Raw genomic sequence first — 20,505 nt, forward strand, 5'->3', positions numbered from 1 at the left:
TTACTTTATATGTCACCTTATATTTATGAACATGCAAGCGAGTAGATAAATAAAAATATAAATAAAGTGGAGGTATGGTAAATAAATAAAACCTCTTTTTATACTTCAAAGGTATGGTAAATAAATAAAAATATAAGTAAACTATAGGTATGGTAAATAAATAAAACCTCTTTCTATATTTAGTCCATAGCCCTCTTTCTATTTAAGAAGGCTCAAAAAAGAGGTTTTATTTAATTGAATAACATGGGCCAAATACCATATTTATAAAACAGGTATGTTAAATTAATAAAAATATAAATAAATGAGAGATATGGTAAATAAATAAAACATTTTTTATATTTACTCCATAAGCCACCTTATATTTACGAACACTCAAAAAATGTGTTATATTTAGGTGAAGCCTATGGGCCAAATACCACGAGCCAAATTATTATTAATACCATGCAAAAAACATTATTAACCCTAATATTAGTATTACTAAAAATAAAGATGGCACATGGTATTGACCCATGGTATTCACATGGAATGTAGCCTATTTAAAGGGGGGAATTAAACTAGCATAGATCCATCTTTACTGTGGATCAAATATCGTGATATGCAAACTAACAAAGAGTGAAAAAATATTTGATCGCTCTCGGGCTTGGTAGATCAAGAGTAAAAATGAATCTTGTAATTTAATGTCACTTAAACATTTTAACTTGGTTAAAATAAAAATCAATTATTAATTTTATTAATTGTTATAAATTACTAATAGTAGTTTTTAAGCTCCAGGTTTATGATAACCCATGGTATTGACCCATAGTAATACCATCGTATTCATGTGATCATAGACTATTTAAAGGGGAAATTTTATCATCTTAGATCCATCTTAATTCCAGGTCAACCAAGTGCTGGGAGGGATAAATAGATTTCATCGCTCTAAAAGTGGTAGATGTGGAGTTAAGATGGATATAGGTTGGTTTTTATGATAATTAAGATATTGAATAGACTTAGGAAATTATATTGTAAAAAAAATCTTAAGGTGAATGGTTAAAGCTACATTTAGTCACTTCACAAAATTTAGTAAAAAAAACCAATATCTCCAATAATATTGGTTTTTCTGATTTGACAAAAAAAAATTCAAAACAATGAAACCTTAACTCTTTCTGCATCACCCTCACAGAAGAGAAATAGTTGTTGCCTAGATTTCCCACCATTTTCAAACATTCTCAATATGATATCCTCATAAAAAGGTTAAGGTACTGATCTTGGATTAGTTGTTTGGAAAATATGCTGGTTTGTACAACCTTTCATCTTCTTTGCTATTCTTAGTTTGTCATAATGATCTGTAGGTATATTGTCCTAAAAGGCAGAGATTGTACACCAAAAAGGAAATTAATCCACATGTTACAATGTTGTTAAAAATGGTATGAAGGTAGTGAACTATGCTAATAGGAAATTTAGATTGGGAGAGATGTAATTAAATTTTATTATTTAATTGAAGATTTCCAATTAAAATAATAATAAATCTACATTTATATATTTGTATATTGATTGGAAGGCTTCTGACAATGATCACTTATTTCCATTAGATCCCCTTCAGGCCTTTGGGATACCTACTACTTCATTATATTATATAGTTGGGGCTTGCTACTTGTTGGCATGTTGGGGTAAACAAAATTGATGTGTTTTTTTTTAACTCGCAGTTGGAGTCTATGGAATAAGAAATAAATTTGATAGCTTGGCAAAAGTGGCAGCTTGACAAAAGTGGAAGAGAAAACATTAATCTCTCCTACCATGACAAACATGGCCACTAAAACTTGCAACATTGTTTGTAGGAAGTGAAAATTATGTTTCTTTTTTCCAAACATGTATGTTAGTATATTATAGTCTAATGAATATGTTTTATTATTATCATATATGGTTTCATACTTTAACAAAACATTCATTGAGACTTCACAATGTTTTATTATTCAGTGAAAGATTTTCCAAGATCTTACAAGATTTTAGAATTCAGTGAAAGATTCGCCATGACTTTACAAGATAATATAATATAGCGAGAGATTCGCCAAAAAAATATATATATACATATTTTATTAGTGATAAAATCGCCTCCCATTTTTCCTATGTATCATGGGGATTCACCCATTTATTATACATATAAATTTAAGGTGGTTCTTAAAATTTTCCGTGCTCACGATGAAAATAAACCATATTTATTTTAGTGTTCGTAATATTTATATTTGGGTTTACCAATGTTCTGTTTATAATATTACTCCCTTGGGTTTAATATTATTCCCTTGGGTTCATAGTCCCTTGGGGTTTTAGTATTAATCCCTTGGATTTATGTTTCCCTTGGGTTCATAATATCAATCCCTTGGGTTTATTATTAACTTGGCTTTTTAATATCAACCATGGTCAACAATAGTCAACCATAACCAACCATGGACAATTGTGGTCAATGATGGTCCGATCTTACATTATGAAAAAAATTGTCTCCACTTAGGGTTTATATACCTTGGGTTTATAATATTAGTCCCTTGGGTTTAATATTATTCCCTTAGGTTCACAATCCCTTGGCTTTATTGTCCCTTTTGGTTTATAATATCAATCACTTCGGTTTATTATTCCCCAGTCAACCATGGTTTATTATGATGTCAACCATGTTCAACCACAGTCCAACATGGAATTGTGATAGGGATTGTCTCAATATTACAATCAATGATGGTCAATCATGTTTATTTTAGTGTTTATAATATTTATCTTAGGGTTTATATACGTTGGGTTTATAATATTAGTCCCTTGGGTTTATTATCAATTTGGGTTTATGATATCAATCCCTTGGGTTTATTATTTCCATAGGTTTATAATATCAATAATGGTCAACCATTATCAATCATAGCCAACAATGGTTGAATGTCACAATGTGACAAGGAATGTCTCACTATGAAAATAAACCATGTTTGTTTTAGTGTTTGTAATATTTATATTTGGCTTTACCAATGTTCAATCTATAATATTAGTCCCTTTGGTTTATTATTAACTTGGGTTTATAATGTCAATCATGGTCAACCATAACCAAGAATGGTCAACTGTGGTCAATGATCGTTGGATCTCGCATTATGACAAAAGTTGTCTCCACTTAGGGTTTATATACCTTGGGTTTATAATATTAGTCCCTTGGGTTTAATATTATTCCCTTGAGTTTTTAGTATTAATCCCTTGGATTTATAATATTTATCTTAAGGTTTATATACATTGGGTTTATAATATTGGTCCCATGTGTTTAATATTATTCCCTTGCGTTCATAATCCCTTGGGGTTCTAGTCGTAATCCCTTGAGTTTATTATTCCTTTCGGTTTATAATATCAATCCCTTGGGTTTATTATTCCTTAGGTTTATAATATTAATCATGGTTAACCATTGTCAATCATATCCAACCATGGTCAACCATGGTTGAATGTCGCACTGTGACAAGGATTGTCTCACCTTGAAAATAAACCATGTTTATTTTAGTGTTTATAATATTTATATTAGGGTTTACCAATGTTGGGTTTATAATATTAGTCCCTTGGGTTCACAATCCCTTGGGGTTTGAATATTAATCCCTTGGGTTTATTATTAGCTTGGTTTTATAATATCAATCATGTTCAACCATGGTCGACAATGGCCAACCACAACCAACCATGGTCAATTGTGGTCAATCGTGGTCCAATCTCGCATTATGACAAAATTTGTCTCGATATAAAAATCATTTACAATCATTTGCTTTAAAATAAAAAAGATTTCGAACACATAGAAATCTCTATACCATCAACATCTGTCAAATCTTATATCACTGGTCTTTTGTGCCACATATTTATTTCCCAATTTTTTTTTATTTTTTTTTTATTTTTTATTTTTTTTTTAGATTTGATAAATGCAATCCTTCTCAAGTTCCATTAGAAATGATAGAACTGATAAGGGAAATCTAGGTTTTGAAGTAGCCAAGAATGTATCTTTGTCTTACCTTCGTGCCTTTCATTTTTCTTTTACATTCATATGTAAAAAGTAACCATCAATTATTATGGGATGTAAACATTTGGTTTATTTTTATTTATTTAAATTTTATGATACGATTTTCGTTGAAGCTATTTAAATGGTATTTTTAATATAAAAAATGATTTAACATAAAAAATAATAAAATATTTTGAAAAAACTTTATGAAATTTAAATTTTAGAAATTTTATAATTTATAATTATATTTTTTAATAAAACTAATTAAAAGTAATCAAACATAAACTAAATTTGGTATTCCAATTTTAGGTTATATTCTTTACTGGATTAAAAAAAATATATTAAGTGAAAATATTGATAGCCAAGATTTACATATTGAAAATATGTAAAACATTTTGAAGATCATAGAAACCTAAAACGGATAAAGAAGAATAGAATTTTTCTTTGTCTTAGCTTTTATGTCTTTTCAAGTGGTAACATAGTACGAAGACGAATTAAAAATAAATGGAATGAATATTTTAATTCCAATGAAAAATAGTAATAATATATATAAATAAGAATAATAATATTTTCTTTAATTGAAAATAGAATTATTAATAAAAAATAAAATTTGAAAATTTGATTCATTTTAACAATTAAAAAGATATTAACATTAATATTCTTAATAGAAAGTGTATTAATATTAATATTAATAAATAACATTAATAATATTTACATTTTTATTATTTTAATCAAATGCGGTCAAATATTGCCAATACTATCAATCATGGTTACTCATAGCCAACCATGGTTGAATGTCGCATTGTGACAAGGATATTCTCACCATGAAAATAAACCATGTTTAGTTTAGTGTTTGTAGTATGTATATCTGGGTTTACCAATGTTTATAATATTAGTCCCTTGGGTTTAATATTATTCCCTTGGGTTCATATCCCCTTGGAGTTTTAGTATTACTCATTTGGGTTTATGTTTCCCTTGGGTTCACAAAATCAATCCCTTGGGTTTATTATTAACTTGGCTTTATAATATCAATCATCATCAACCATAGTCAACCATAACCAACCATGGTCAACTGTGGTCAATGATGGTCTGATCTCACATTATGAAAAAAATTGCCTCCACTTAGGGTTTATATACCTTGGGTTTATAATATTAGTCTCTTGGGTTTAATATTATTCCCTTAGATTCATATTCCCTTCAAATTTTAGTATTAATCCCTTAGGTTTATAGTTCCTTTGGGTTTATAAGATTAATCGCTTGGGTTTATTATTCCCCTATCAACCATGTTTTATTACGATGTCAACCATGGTCAACCATGATCCAACATGGAATTGTGATAAGGATTGTCTCAATACTACAATCAATGATGGTCAATCATGTTTATTTTATTGTTTATAATATTTATCTTGGGGTTTAGTTTATAATACTAGCCCCTTGGGTTCATAATCCCTTGGGATTTTAGTATTAATCCCTTGGGTTTATTATTCCTTTAGGTATATAATATCAATCCCTTGGGTTTATGATTCCCTTAGGTCTATAATATCAATCATGGTCAACCATTTTCAATCATAGCCCACCATAGTTGAATGTCGTATTGTGACAAGGATTGTCTCACTATGAAAATAAACCATGTTTATTTTAGTGTTTATAATACTCATATTTGGGTTTACCAATGTTCAGTTTATAATATTAGTCCCTTAGGTTTAATATTATTCCCTTGGGTTCATAGTCCCTTGGGGTTTTAGTATTAATCCCTTCGGTTTATGTTTCCCTTGGGTTCATAATATCAATCACCTGGGTTTGTTATTAACTTGGGTTCATAATATCAATCATGGTCAACCGTCATCAACCATGGTCAACTATGGTCAATGATTGTTCGATCTCGCATTATAACAAAAATTGTCTCCAGTTAGGCTTTACATACCTTGGGTTTATAATACTATTCCCTTGGGTTTAATATTATTATCTTAGATTCATAATCCATTGAGTTTTTAGTATTAATCCCTGAGGATTATTTTTCCTTTGGGTTTATAATATCAATCGCTTGGGTTTATTATTCCCTAGTCAACCATGGTTTATCATGATGTAAACCATGGTCAACCATGGTCCAACATGGAATTGTGATAAGGATTGTCTGAATATGACAATCAATGATGGTCAATCATGACTGTTTTAGTGTTTATAATATTTATCTTAGGGTTTATATACATTGGGTTTATAATAGTAGTCCCTTGGGTTTAATATTATTACCTTGGGTTCATAATCCCTTGGGGTTTTAGTATTAATCCCTTGGGCTTATTATTCCGTTGAGTTTATAATATCAATCCCTTGGGTTTATTATTCCCTTAGGTTTATAATATCAATCATGGTTAACCATTGTCAATAATAGCCAACCATGGTCAACCTTGGTTGAGTGTCGCATTGTGACAAGGATTGTCTCACCATGAAAAAAACCATGTTTATTTTAGTGTTTATAATATTTATAATGGGGTTTACCAATGTTGGTTTTATAATATTAGGCCCTTGGGTTTAATATTATTCCCTTCAGTTCATAATCCCTTGGGGTTTTAGTAGTAATCCCTTGGGTTCACAATATCAATCCCTTGGGTTTATTATTAACTTGGGTTTATAATATCATCCATGATAAACCATGGTCAAACATAACCAACCATGGTCAACTATGGTCAATCATGGTCTGATCTCTCATTATGACAAAATTTGTGTCCAAATGAAAATCATTCACAATCATGGACAATCATGGTCAACCATGGTTGATGATGGTCAACCACATTTTATAGAATCAAACATGGTTAACCATTGTCAGTTTTGGTCAAACATGTCTGAATGTTGCATTGTGACAAAAATTGTCTCGATATGAAAATCAAGCATGATCAACCATGGTCCAACGTCACATTCTCACAAAGATTGTCTTGATATGAAAATTAACCATGGCGAAACATTGGTCCAACATGGCATTGTGATAAGTATTGTCTCAATAGGAAAATCAACCATGGTCAATCATGTTTACTTTAGTGTTATCTTAGGGTTTATATATGTTGGGTTTATAATATTAGTCCCTTGGGTTCATAATATTGGGGTTTTAGTATTAATCCCTTGGGTTTGTTATTCCCTTGGGTTTATAATGTCAATCCATTAGGTTTATAATATTAATCATGGTAAACCATGGTCAATCATAGCCAACCATGTTCAACCATTGTCAAACCATAGGGATATGGAAATCGACCATGGGAAACCATGGTCCAACGTTGTTTTCCAACGTTGTTTTCTAACAAGGATTGTCTCGATATGAAAATCAATCATGGTAAACCATGGTTAACCATGGTCAAATATTGCATTGTGACAATGATTGTCTCTATATGGACATTAACAATGGTTAACCATGGTTAACCATATTTATTTTAGGGTTTATAATATTCATGTTAGGGTTTATATACCTTGGGTTTATAATTTTTATACCTTACATTTGTTATTCCCTTAGGTTTATAATATCAATCCCTTGGGTTTATTGATGCAAGCGTTCATATTCCTAGGGTTTCATATTATTCAACAATGGTCAACCATTTTCCAATGTCACATTGTGACAAGGATTGTCTCAATATGAAAATCAATCATGCTTAACGATGTTTATTTCAGTATTTTAAATATTTATCTTAGGGTTTTTATACCTTTGGTTTATAATATTAATCATTTGGGTTTAATTTTATGTCCTTAGGTTCATAATCCCTTGGGGTTTTATTATTAATCCCATAGGTTTATTGTTCCTTTGGGTTTATAATATTAATAGGTTACGTTTATTATTCCGCAGTCAACCATGGTTTATTATGATGTCAACCATGCTCAACAATGGTCAAACATGGAATTATGATAAGGATTGTCTCAATATGAAAATCAGCGAGGCTCAATCATGTTTATTTTAGTGTCTATAGTATTTATCTTAGGGTTTATATACATTGCGTTTATAATATTAGTCCCTTGGGTTCATAATCCCTTGGGGTTTTAGTATTAATCCCTTGGTTTTATTATTCCATTGTGTTTATAATATCAATCGAGTAGGTTTATAATATTAATCATTGTCAACCATGGTCAATCATAACCGACCATGTTCAACCATGGCCAAACAAGGTTGGATATGGAAATCAATCATTGCCAACCATGGTATAACGTTGCATCCCACAAAGATTGTCTCAATATGAAAATCAATCATGGTCAACAATGGTTGACCATGGTCCAATGTTGCATTGTGACAAGGATTTTCTCTATATGAAAATCAATGATACTCAACCATGGTCAACCATGTTTATTTTGGGGTTTATAATATTGATGTTAGGGTTTATATACCTTTGTTTTATAATTTTTATCCCTTAGGTTTTAATATAAATCCCTTGGGTTTATTGATCTAATGGTTCATATTCCTAGGGTTTAATATTATTCAACAATGGTAAACCATAATCGACCATGGTCAACCATGGTCCAATTTCGCATTGTGACAAGGATTTTCTCAATGTGAAAATCAACCATGGCCAACCACGGTCAACCATGGTCCAATGTCACATTGTGACAAAGTATTAATTTATTTTTTTTAAGTTGTGGTTCACGGTCATTGAGTGGCCGCTACATCCACGGGAAAATATCGGGGCAGATCCACCCGAAGGGTTCTGCCCGTCGGCCAATCTTAACAGGCCTAACCCCGAGGGCGTCGAGGAGATTTGACCCCGTGACCTCCCAAACTGGGAAAGTGCTTTAGCAACGGAACTCGACCATTTGAGCTATCCCTTGGGGCTGTCAAAGAATTAATAATTATTATTAATTATCATCACTATTAATTATTATTATGTACAGATGAATTAATTACTATTATTTTTATTTATTTAATTAATATCCATATTATTATTATTTACTAATATTTAATTAAAAAAATATTATTATTGTTTAAGAATAATTAATTTTTTAACAATTATTTATTTATTTTATTAGTAATTTTATTATTATTATTATTATTATTATAACTTATAAAATAAAATAAAATAAAAATATTTATGTTTTTTCTAAAAATAATATTAAAATTTATTGTTTTTTAATAAAATAAGTAATTATTTATTTACATTTTTTAATAAAAATTATTATTATTATTATATATTTGCAATGACTTGTGTCATAGATATAAATGAAGCCTTATGAATATATGATTCACATTTACTAAAATAATTATTGTTATGAAAATTATTATTGTCAATTAATATTACTAATATTATTATGAGTTAATATTATTATAATAATAATAATATAATAATAATATTATTATAATAATATAATAATAATTATATTATATTATAATAATAATAATAATAATATATTATTGAAGTTCTGGAGACACGCAACCACCCGGTGGCAGCATGGATGACGTGTCAGGATTGCATGCAGCTGCTGGCAGCTCTGGTGGCGTCCAAACAGCGCGTGGGCCACACAACGACGTGTCGGAGGAGGAGGATGATTGGTATCAGTATGCGTGCCTCATGGAAGAGATACCTGTCCCGGATGAGCTCAAATGACGACGCGTGGCAGCCAGGTGCCACCCATATGCCAGCTGAGGTCTCCTTTGCTGACTAGCTCTTTTCTGTTATGATTGTTCTGTTGGAACTTTTCTGGGTTTATGATTGTCCTGTTGGAACTTCTCTTGTTTTGTTTTTTCCTGTTTTAAAGACTGATATCCCATATCTGGGTATTTTTTGCCTTTGTGGACTGGTTTCCCCATCGATGGGGCAGTCAAGTTATTTTCTGATAAACAATGTTCAGCACTGTTGAGGCCTGTGCCTCATTGTAATCATATTTTGTTACATATTAATAGATTAACTTTACTTAGAAAAAAATAAATAGTAATAATACATTATTATTATTATTATTATTATTATTATAATCATAAATATATAAGAATATGGTTGTTATTATTTATATAATTGGTATTTAAAAGAACACACATAATAATTATTAATGTGGTTGAGCCCGTAGGGGTTTGGTCTCGTGGCCAACAGACGGTCTGCTAAGTCGTTCATGCCACTGTGCAGGTCACGGGTTCAAGTCAGATCTTAATCTGAGGGGTCGTTCTTGCGGGCTGGGCAGTTCCTCCTAGTGGTTATAGTGGCAGGTGGTGGGATTCGACCTATATTTTGTCTATTAATTAGGCTAGACCTACATTTTAATATTTTTTATTTCTAATTCACAAATTATTTCAATTTACACAAAATCATCAATTAACTTAAATACATAAATAGTGATGATCAAAGGAATCTGCTAGATATCAATTTTTTTTATTAATTTGGTCGATATATCTTATCAGTGTATATTAACCACATTGGAAAATATTATTGTATATATGCCTATTGACATATATCAACCAAATTGATAAATATGGTTATGTTAGTTCTACTTTAACGAAAATATTTAACAACATAAAATATCCTCTTAAATGTTCCTTTAAATGTTCCTCCAAAACTGTTGGTCTCAAATGTCAATGCAAGTGTGACAATGAAATTAGAGGGAGCTGGATTTTACTGCAATTTTGAGCAATGTGAAGTGAAGCCACCATTCATTAGGACTGTGTTAAATGTACTTGTAAATCAGACACAACAAAGTCATAAGTAATTACTTCAAAAATAAAATGGGATTAGAAAAAGGACTATATGTAATATACTTTTCCTCATCAGCTTCCCAAAGTAAAGTCAATATCAATATTTTTAAACATTATAAAAACATTATATATATATATATATATATAGATATATATAGATATATATATATAATATATATATATATATATAATATATATATATATATATATATATATATATATATATATATATATATATAATATAATATATAATATATATATATATTTTGGAGGCAATGTCACATGGTTAAGGTTCGAGTTCAGTTTAGGCAATGATTATGTTTTGTTTGAGTTCTGATTTTTTGATGAGGTTAGATGAGGTTCACCGAACCTCAAATTTTTTGGAGAATCTTTAAACTTGGTTAGAGTTTTTCCAATTTTTCTTTGATCATCAATATTTATGTATTTAAGTTAATTGATGATTTTATGTAAATTGAAATAATTTGTGAATTAAAAATCAAAAATATTAAAATGTGGGTCTAGTCTAATTAATAGACAAAATCATTGTTTTGGTCAAAATCCTACAATATAGTTCTCAGTATGATTCTGATTTATTTTTATTTAAAATGCAATTTTGAATGCATGAATAAATTCAACACTCTAAAAACCTCCGAGACACTCTAACTTTCAAAACTAAACAACTTAAACTTATGATTCTAAAAAATCCTTACAAGATTTTGGCCAAAATACACCCAAAAACTGTTGGGTGTATTTGAATATCATCAACTATGACTTTTCATGTTTATACTTCTATAAAATTTATTTTTATATGTTTTAGTGGAATTTGGTTATACAACCTTACGTGACATTGTTATTTTTTTAATAGTTAAATGGTTTTAAGGCGTTGGAAAACCCTCAAGATATCAAAATGTACAAATTTAACATCTCAAATATGATATTAAAAAAAATTAATTCAAATATGCTATTTCAAGGATCTTTGTTTGAATCTAGTTAAAAATCATAAGCAAAAAAATCGAGGAAAACGTAAAATAATAGAACTTTTATACTAATAAATACATGGAAATTAATGAGAGAGGAGTGAATCAGTAATTGTGTCTCTTCAATTAATCAATTCAACTTAACTTCTCATTTTTAAGGCATTTTTTTTGCAGCTAATGGATTATGTATATATTCAAATTTTAATTGTTTCTTTTGTAGTTACTAGAGATACATTTGCATATATAGAAATAATTAAAAGACATTCACAAGTGAGACATTTAGCATGCCACACATGAAGGCACCAAATATAGGTGGAAGCCCATAAAGGGAGAAAACCATAAATTTTTCCCTCAAGTGATGCGAATGAAAGCTCCTACTCCTTATTACATCATATTTTCTATAGGATCCAACCTACACAAGGCTACTACCTCAATTTCTTCTACAAGCTACAACTTGCAAGGAATCTCCTACTACCATATATTTTTTGTAGGTTATAACCCGCAGGAGGATGCTACCTCACCAAACAACAATTTGCCCGTTTTCATGCTTCAACTTGAAAGTGGATTACAATCCCCTAGTCAAGTTACAAAGAAAAATTGTTGGTTACCTTGTCTTTGTCTCTGTTATAAAATTATATTATGTCCTCTTTTTTGCTGCTTATCCTCTGTGCTTCTCTTCTCCAAGTCTGATCCACTTTTGCTAATCTTTCTCTTCTTCTTTTCTCCTTAGTAGGCTTGTTTAAGAACTCTCTCATACAAATGTTCAATTCACAAAACTTAATTTTCATTCAACACTGCATCTTTTATTAGAATAGCTTTTTGATTGTTTTCATTCTATGCAGGATTTGAAATGAAGAGTTATCTCTGGGCATTTCAAGACTATTTACATCTCACCTCTTCTATTTTAGTTGTGTCTCAAATTAAGACAAACTTTCTTTATATTGTTTGCAAAACCGAATACTCATGGTCAAGCAGTAATTATTTCATACGACAAGGGTATAATGGTCAAATATTCTATACCACATGCTGGTTGAAGATAGGGGTTATTATATAGGGTAATGTAATCTAAAGAGAATATTATCTGCATTATAACATTTTACAGGAGAGAAACAGACACATTATTGTTATAAAAGGGCCAAAAATATAAATTACTTTGTACAAATGAATCTATTTAATAAAAGTAATATGTTTTCTTTTTCCAAAGAAAAAAATTGAACTTTTTATTAAAATAAAAAGTTACAAAGTATATGCATTAAGCATTCAATTTGGCTGTATGAAAGAATATCCTACAGCCCGCAAGATACAACCCTGCCTAAAAACATAAAAAGAGAGCGACGCTTCTATTATCCGGAGTGCACCCCACAAAAAACCAGCTGGCCTAAGTCTTCCTGCCCTTCTTTTTCTCCATTTTTCGTCAACCATCCATGTTGTGAGTGGAGTCAATAATGGCAAGCTGGTTTTCCACTGTGTTCATTGGTTATTCCTTATCTGAATCTGATCCTTCAGGACTTTGACTTCGTTTATTTCCACTTATTTCCAGTTGGAGTTCTTGTTCCTTTTCCTCATTAAACACCATCCTCAATTGGAGTTTAAAAATTGAGAGCATTGTGCCTATATTCAAGACTAATAACCACAATTTATCTTCCAAGAGATTCAAATTCTCTTCATGTTGCTTATGAATATTGTATTTGGTATACAAATTTAAATCAATTCCTACTATATCAAAATACTACTATGTTGATGTTATTCACTATTATGTTTTTCATTGATGTGCTCGAAAAGGGGAAGATTTGAAGCATCGACACTAGAGAGAAAATTTGACTTACAATATTCATATTTTTATCCATGATTTGGTGATCATTGTACTACTTTCATTAACCAAATAAAGGACCATCTTCAACTAGACATCAACTAGATTTCAAATAGACTCCAAAATTTTAAATTTTGTTTGAACCATTTAGTCCATATTCCAATTATTAGGAAATTCCATAACATATACACACTATTGGAATAGTTATTTAATTCTCAAATTGTATGAACGAGGTGAAGATTTGAGTCTTTCTCTAGCATTCCCAAGTTTTATGGTGAATTCAATGTCTGAATTATCCTTGTCTCAATGCATAAGTTATTTGGTATCCATATGGATCCAACACATACCTTTGATAGTCCAAATGTGATACGATACTTTTTCTTGACATACTTGTGGGAAATCACAATGCATCTCGTTTATTACATCCATTTCATTATTACTTGGTCTAAAAATAAATATTCCTTAAATTGACTTGTCGAATTGTTGTTATAATGTTCTAGCTTGTCACGACATGATCTATTTGTTTGGTTCCTCAGTCACCTAAATTATGGTTTATTACATGGCCTTCTTTACAGATATTTTGAGTATTTTCTCTATGTAACTAACACTTTGCTTGTTCTTCCTCTGTGTCTTGTCACCTCTATCTCTCTGTCCTCTCCTACCAAATATGTCATGTCTGTCATCTATCATTCCTTACTCTCTATTACATAATCATTCCACTTTTATGCGTTATCTTTTTTACTGTTTGATGCATTTACTTAGTATTACAAATACACACTCTCTTGGTCACTTAAGTCTCTCTGGGTCATCGTTTTCTTGATTGAGTATTTTTTTGGTCTCTACATCTTAATTATATTTTGCGATCCAATCATACAATGTGGACCACTCCTCAATCTTTAGCGTTGGCTTCATTTTCATATGAAAATGTTATGTTGTCCTCCTCTGCTAGAGATATGATGTCTTGTTATGCGAATATTGCTTTGTGATTTCTTCTCTTCTATATATGAAATTTCACAATGTTTATATTCCAAAATTTCAAAAGTTTGTACTAATCATTCCTCTATACATCATCTTTGACTGTTGCATTTCATTTGCATTTTAATTGATTCAGGTTATTTTTTCATGTATTCAATGAGTTCATAGTGTTTTCTCCATATGGTTAATGCATTAATTTGATATGATATATTCTTTTGAAGACGATTGTTTGTCCTTTGCACAAGGTGAACATTTATTAGTCCTTCCCCTACTATCTATATTGGTAATTTACTCAAGGCTTGTTATGCCTTCATCTTTAGAAATATTGTCATCTCCCCTATGATCTAAAGGGTAATTGATCATTCAGTACACCATTGGGCTATTGGAAGCTATGTTGTCCTCCTCATGACATTGTGCCTTATTTTGTATGTCTTTGATATAGTTGATCTTGTGCTCAACATATTTTGTCTCAGGTTTAGTCCATTTGAATAAGTACTTTACTTGCTTATGTTGGATTGATGAAAGTCATTTTTCTATCAAGGATTAATTTCTTAAGGCTTGTCTCAAAATTATAATAAATGTTGTAATGTATTAAGTCTCAAAACAATGGTTAATTTATCACTGTAGCTATAAATAATATGGTTTGGTTATCACTCGCATGACATTTCACGTTGAATTCTCCTAGAGAGTAGACAAAAAGAAGAATATATAGATTCTCTCCTCCTGCCTTCATATCATCATTTTTACTTTCACTTTATATATTTGAATGAGTTTCTTTCTTTGTTTTATTCAATGTTTAGAAAGTATCAATTGAATACATAAGTAATATAAAGTAATTTGATGCATAAGTCATGTATGTTTAGAGTAATCAAGGTTGAAAATTTTTGAGGAATTATAATGATGCAAAAATATGCTTTGAGCTAGACACATATTCAAAATTATTTGGCTAGATATGCATATGCTAAGATAAATAATATGCATTTTGAACACGCTTATTTAGTTTGTCATACATATACATTGGTTGCACAAAAATTCTGTATCCAAAGATAAACTTTTGAATGATGAAACAAGTTTATGGTGTCTTTCATAATGAATATGGCCTAGTTCTGTAAATACAAGTTGGTATTTTAAATGTTGATTCTTTGGCTACCTCAAAGACTTAACACTTAAATATTGACGTATTATTCTAGTATTCTTGTTGTTTTTTATACTATTTTTTCTTTTCATCGTATACTTCTTGCTACTCTTCTTTACTTCTTGTTTCTTTTGTAGAGTCTCCCCCTTATATGGCCCATTAGTTTCCATATTCTCTACAATAGTATGAGGTCCTTCTATGATGTCAAGCTAATGAGAATAAGGAGTAGGAACTATCCCTAATTTTATCCTTAGATATTCAAATGGTTCTATAGAACTAGGCTCGTCTAAATTTGTGTATGATGTCAGTGTGAAGTCCTTTCCTTTTAGGTACCATAGTCCATAGTCTTTAGTCCCTTTCAAATAGCGAAAATCTTTTTTTGTTGCTAGTAGATGAATTTACTTAGGTGTTGGATTATATATTTCCAACAATTTGACTACCAAAATTATATTTTGTCTAGAGGTTGTTAAATATAGTAAATTGTGTGTCATAGATCTATAAAGCTTCTAATATCAGGTGATTGATCACTTATACACAACTTGCATCCAATTTCCACGGGGGTTGAGACAAGTTTGTAATCTTCCAGTTTGAACTTGTCCAACATATCATTTAGATACTTCTCTTGAGAAATGAATATACCTTCTGAATTTTGTAAATTTTGCAGCTCTAAGGAAAAATTAAGCTTCCTAATTATTGGCATCTTGAACTCAGACTTCATCTTGTTAGAAAACCATTACACTAAATATTTTTTGTTGCTTTGAATCATAATATCATCCACATACACAACCAAAATTAGGATTTCATCTTCATTGGCATTTATGTACAAGTTACTGTTAGTCGCACCTCTGCTGAAACCATACTTTTGAAGGTACTTGTCCAGCCTAGAGTACCATGCACTTTTTTGTTGTTGAAGTCCATATATTACCCTCTTTAACCTATATATATCATTAGAATTATCTAACAATAAGAATCCCTTGGGTTGTTTTCATTAGACTTCTTCCTCAAGTTCTTCATGGAGAAAACCAAACTTTACATCCACTTGGTACACTTTGAAATATTTATAGCAAGCAAAGGCAAGAAACATTATTTTTACCTCTAACCTTTCCACTAGAGAAAAAATTTCTTCATAGTTTAATCCTTCTACCTGTGAGTAACCCTTTCATACTAGTCTTTATTTATTTGTAACAATCTACCCCTATTCATTTAGCTCAAGTTCTTGAATACCCATTTTTTACCAATGATATTGTTCCCTGTTGGTCTAGGTATTAGTTCCCAATTATTATTCTTCTCACTATGATCTAGTTACTCATTCAGATCATCTATCAAGTGTTTCTCTTTTGATTTCCTTTCAAAATTCATTAGTTCAATCTTTGACAACATTTCAATTTTGGCTTAATATGTTTTTTCTGATCGTTTCCTCCTTGTTTTAACTCCTAAAATTTTATCACCAATAATTTGACTACGAGGATGGTTCTTCTACACATACCTTGAGGGATCCTTTGAATGAGTCTCTGATTCTTCTGAAACTTCAACTTGTTCTCCTTCTTCTTCACTATCATGTTGATTTTGAGGATTGAGAAAAGTTGTGTTCTTGTTCTTGTTCTTGTTCTTGTTAGGAAAATCTTCATCAAAATTTACATTTATACAATCCACATTGTTAGGAAACTATTTATTATGAAACATGTATCCTTTATTTTTTATTGAATATCCAAAAAATATTCATTGATTTGGACCCGAATCAATATTCCCTAACTTTTCACCATTTTTTTGATATAGCACTTACTTCTAAACACTTTAAAATGTTTGACATATGTTGGCTTACCATGACATAAATCATATGGCCTCTTATCACAATTTTTTCTAACTTGTTCCTTATTCAAAATGCAAGCTACTGTGTGAACTCCTTCCCAATAGGTTTGAGGAATGTTTCTTTCTTGGATCATGGCTTTGGCCATTTGTTGTACAAACCTATTTTATCTCTCTGCAACTTCATTTTGCTGAGGAGTGTCTGCAGTAGTATACTACCTTTTTATACCATGTTCATCACAAAAGTATACAAATTCATCGGATGTAAATTCACAACCTCTATCTCATCTTATACTATTTATATTACATGCTCTTTGATTTTTTAGAAATGCCTTGAATATTTTGAACTTCTCAAATGCTTCATACTTTAATTGTATGACTGCTACCCATGTTAATCTATAATAATCATTATTATCAACATATTTCTCCTCCTGATGCTTATGTTTTGGAAGGACCGCATAAATCCATATGTACTTACTACTTGAAAACTTATCTTGATCTTGAAGGGAGTTTGAGCCTATTTACCCATTTGGCATGATTTACAAATACAGTCTTGAGGTTTCTTTATTTTTGGTACACCTCTACCTTCTCTCTTTTTACTAAGTTTGATGATGTGATCGAAATTAAGATGATTGATTCTCCTATGCCATAGTTACGACTCATCATTTTTTCTCATATAACACTCTTCATTATATTCTAACATTGTAAATCAATAGTAGTACCGACACACCACGAAAAAGTACTCAATCTTGCCAATCATCTATAGCATGCTAACAGTGAAAATTACAGAAAGTTGAAGTAACAAAGAAAGGATGAGTTGAATTTTATTTGAGATCTGACTACCGCACTAAAAAGGAAACGTGTATTTTAATATGAACAAGAATTATATGGACATGAGACTATGATTCATATGCTTAATAAAGACTATTAATCCAATAGCCGATTTTCATAATATAGGGATGGAAAAAGAAGACTAATCAACGATTTGAAAACTACAAAAGAATGTTACTATATTTTTTGGTTTTCCAACACAACGTCTCTAGCCACACTTCCCACAAGAGAGGTGATTGATATGTCTACATAAGAAATTTTCCATAAACCAATCCATTCAAGAAGGAAAGAAAGTAATGCCAGGAAAGAAAATACATTAAAAAAATACACATGAGAGATATTAGAGCCTCTGGGTTGAGCCCTAACCAAAGGGGGGGCATCCCTCTAAGGAAAAATGAGATTGAAGATAACAGAAGATTTTTCATTAAAATAAAATAGTGCTCAATTATATGACAAAGGAATGAGAATGACAAGTTCAAGCTCCTAACTCTTACTAATATCTATATTATCCAAAATTTTGAATCCAATTGAGCCCTTGGGCTTCCTTATTTATAGAAAAATGGCTGAGGGTAAGACTCCTTGGTAAGAGGGTTGCTTCCCTCCAAAATACCTATAAAGGTCGATCCAGCTCCCTAAGATCCTAGGAATCCTAGAGTTCATCAATTGTTAGTCGATATTTGAATTGTGGGTGAGTAAATATAGGTAGCAAGTCAAGTTGTAGCTGAGTAATGTCTGGGCACAAGCCTCCTAAATCTCCTCCATATAGCTCCAATGTATCCCTGTAAAGTAAATACAATTCAAATGCCCTCTTTCCGTACACATTAATCATATTATGCCATGAGATATGAGAAACGTCCTTTAGTCTTCGTAATAAACATATTATAGCTGAAAATATGTTATTAAATATGAGGAAAGAGGTAAATATAGGCTAAAGGATGACTAGATGGGCCTTATGATATACATATTAATGAGGTCCATCATCACCCCTCACTAAAGGTGTTGTTGACCCTCTAAGAAAGTTAGCCATTTAGTTCCATCTCATGCATAGATATGGAGGTTCTCCTAACATTCCAAGGTATATCTGAATGAGTTGCCTCTTGAGGGTGGAACCCTACATGTTTTTCTATTCCTGCTCACTCTTTTTGCTCTTCTATCTTCTCTTTCCTTTCCTATAGCCCTAGCAGTAAAGGAGGGCTAGACTTAAGCCCAATCTAGTTTATCTTCATTCGTTTAACTATCCTCTTACAAAAGGTTGTCTTCTCTAAGGCATTCCTCAATCTCTCTAGAAAGTGGTATTCCATGACTCACAAGCTATGGGGAAATGAATGCCATCTCCTCTGACAAGCTTGTAAACCCTCGGTCACTCGCAGCTTAAATATGTCCTTAAAGTGTTGAATGTATTTCTCATCTCTCTATGTAAATTGGTTCCAACTTGGGGACCTTAGATATGAGCCTATGGTTGTTGATAACGAGTTAGTGAGCCCTCGCCTTTTCTGTGATCCATAGGGGTGCATTAGTCTCCTTGGATATCATCATTTTTTATTCTTCATCCCTTTCCTCCTCATGGGTCAACCAAGAGGCTAATGTCACCAGCTACACATCCTCCATCCAATAACTTAGATATGAATATTTCATGTCAGTCAATATGATTTTGTGCATGTAAACATTTTCCATCTTAGCCCAACCTTCCACACTAGCCTTGTGACAAAATTCAATAAATGATAGTAGTATTGGAAATGAAGTGAACCATATTGTGCTACAGTTTTGATTAGAAATTGAAGCCACTCCTATTTGAGGAACATGGCATATGTTTTTGAGGGTTGTTCACATTGGGTGGCCTTTATGGCTAAGCTATCCATCATGTCAAGTTGTCATTCTTTCTCTTGTAGCTATTCTTTTAATGTCTTGTTTTCCATTTTCAATTGTTTCCTCATGATTGAATATATCAACCTAAAATCAACCATTTAATCACCCATATTTTTCATTTTTTCTTCCATGAAGCCCAAATCCTCTAATCCCCTGTATTTTTCAATGTACATCCATCAGTGGGTTCAACTTTTTTCTTTGTCTAGCTCAGGGAGGATATGGACTGCAAGCTTGGTGGTTATTATTTTCCGATGCACATGAAATTTGTAGTAGGACCCAATATGTGGCCGAAGGTTAGGCTCTTATAGCTCCCATGCTCTTTCTCCTCCCTCCCAAGGTTGTGCAACACTTTTGTATAACATTGCCTTAATTTCCTGTACCATATTTCCCTCTTCATGTCGCACTATCCAGCTTTCCTGTATTATGGAAATTTCTTCTTGTAGCTATCTCATCTTGACTCCCTTAGTGTTTGGATTCCTTTGG

The sequence above is a fragment of the Pinus tabuliformis genome, chromosome 5_2, assembly GCF_031772625.1.
Source record: "Pinus tabuliformis cultivar Carrire ecotype Pingquan chromosome 5_2, CPIR1, whole genome shotgun sequence".
NCBI classification, from domain to species: domain Eukaryota; kingdom Viridiplantae; phylum Streptophyta; class Pinopsida; order Pinales; family Pinaceae; genus Pinus; species Pinus tabuliformis.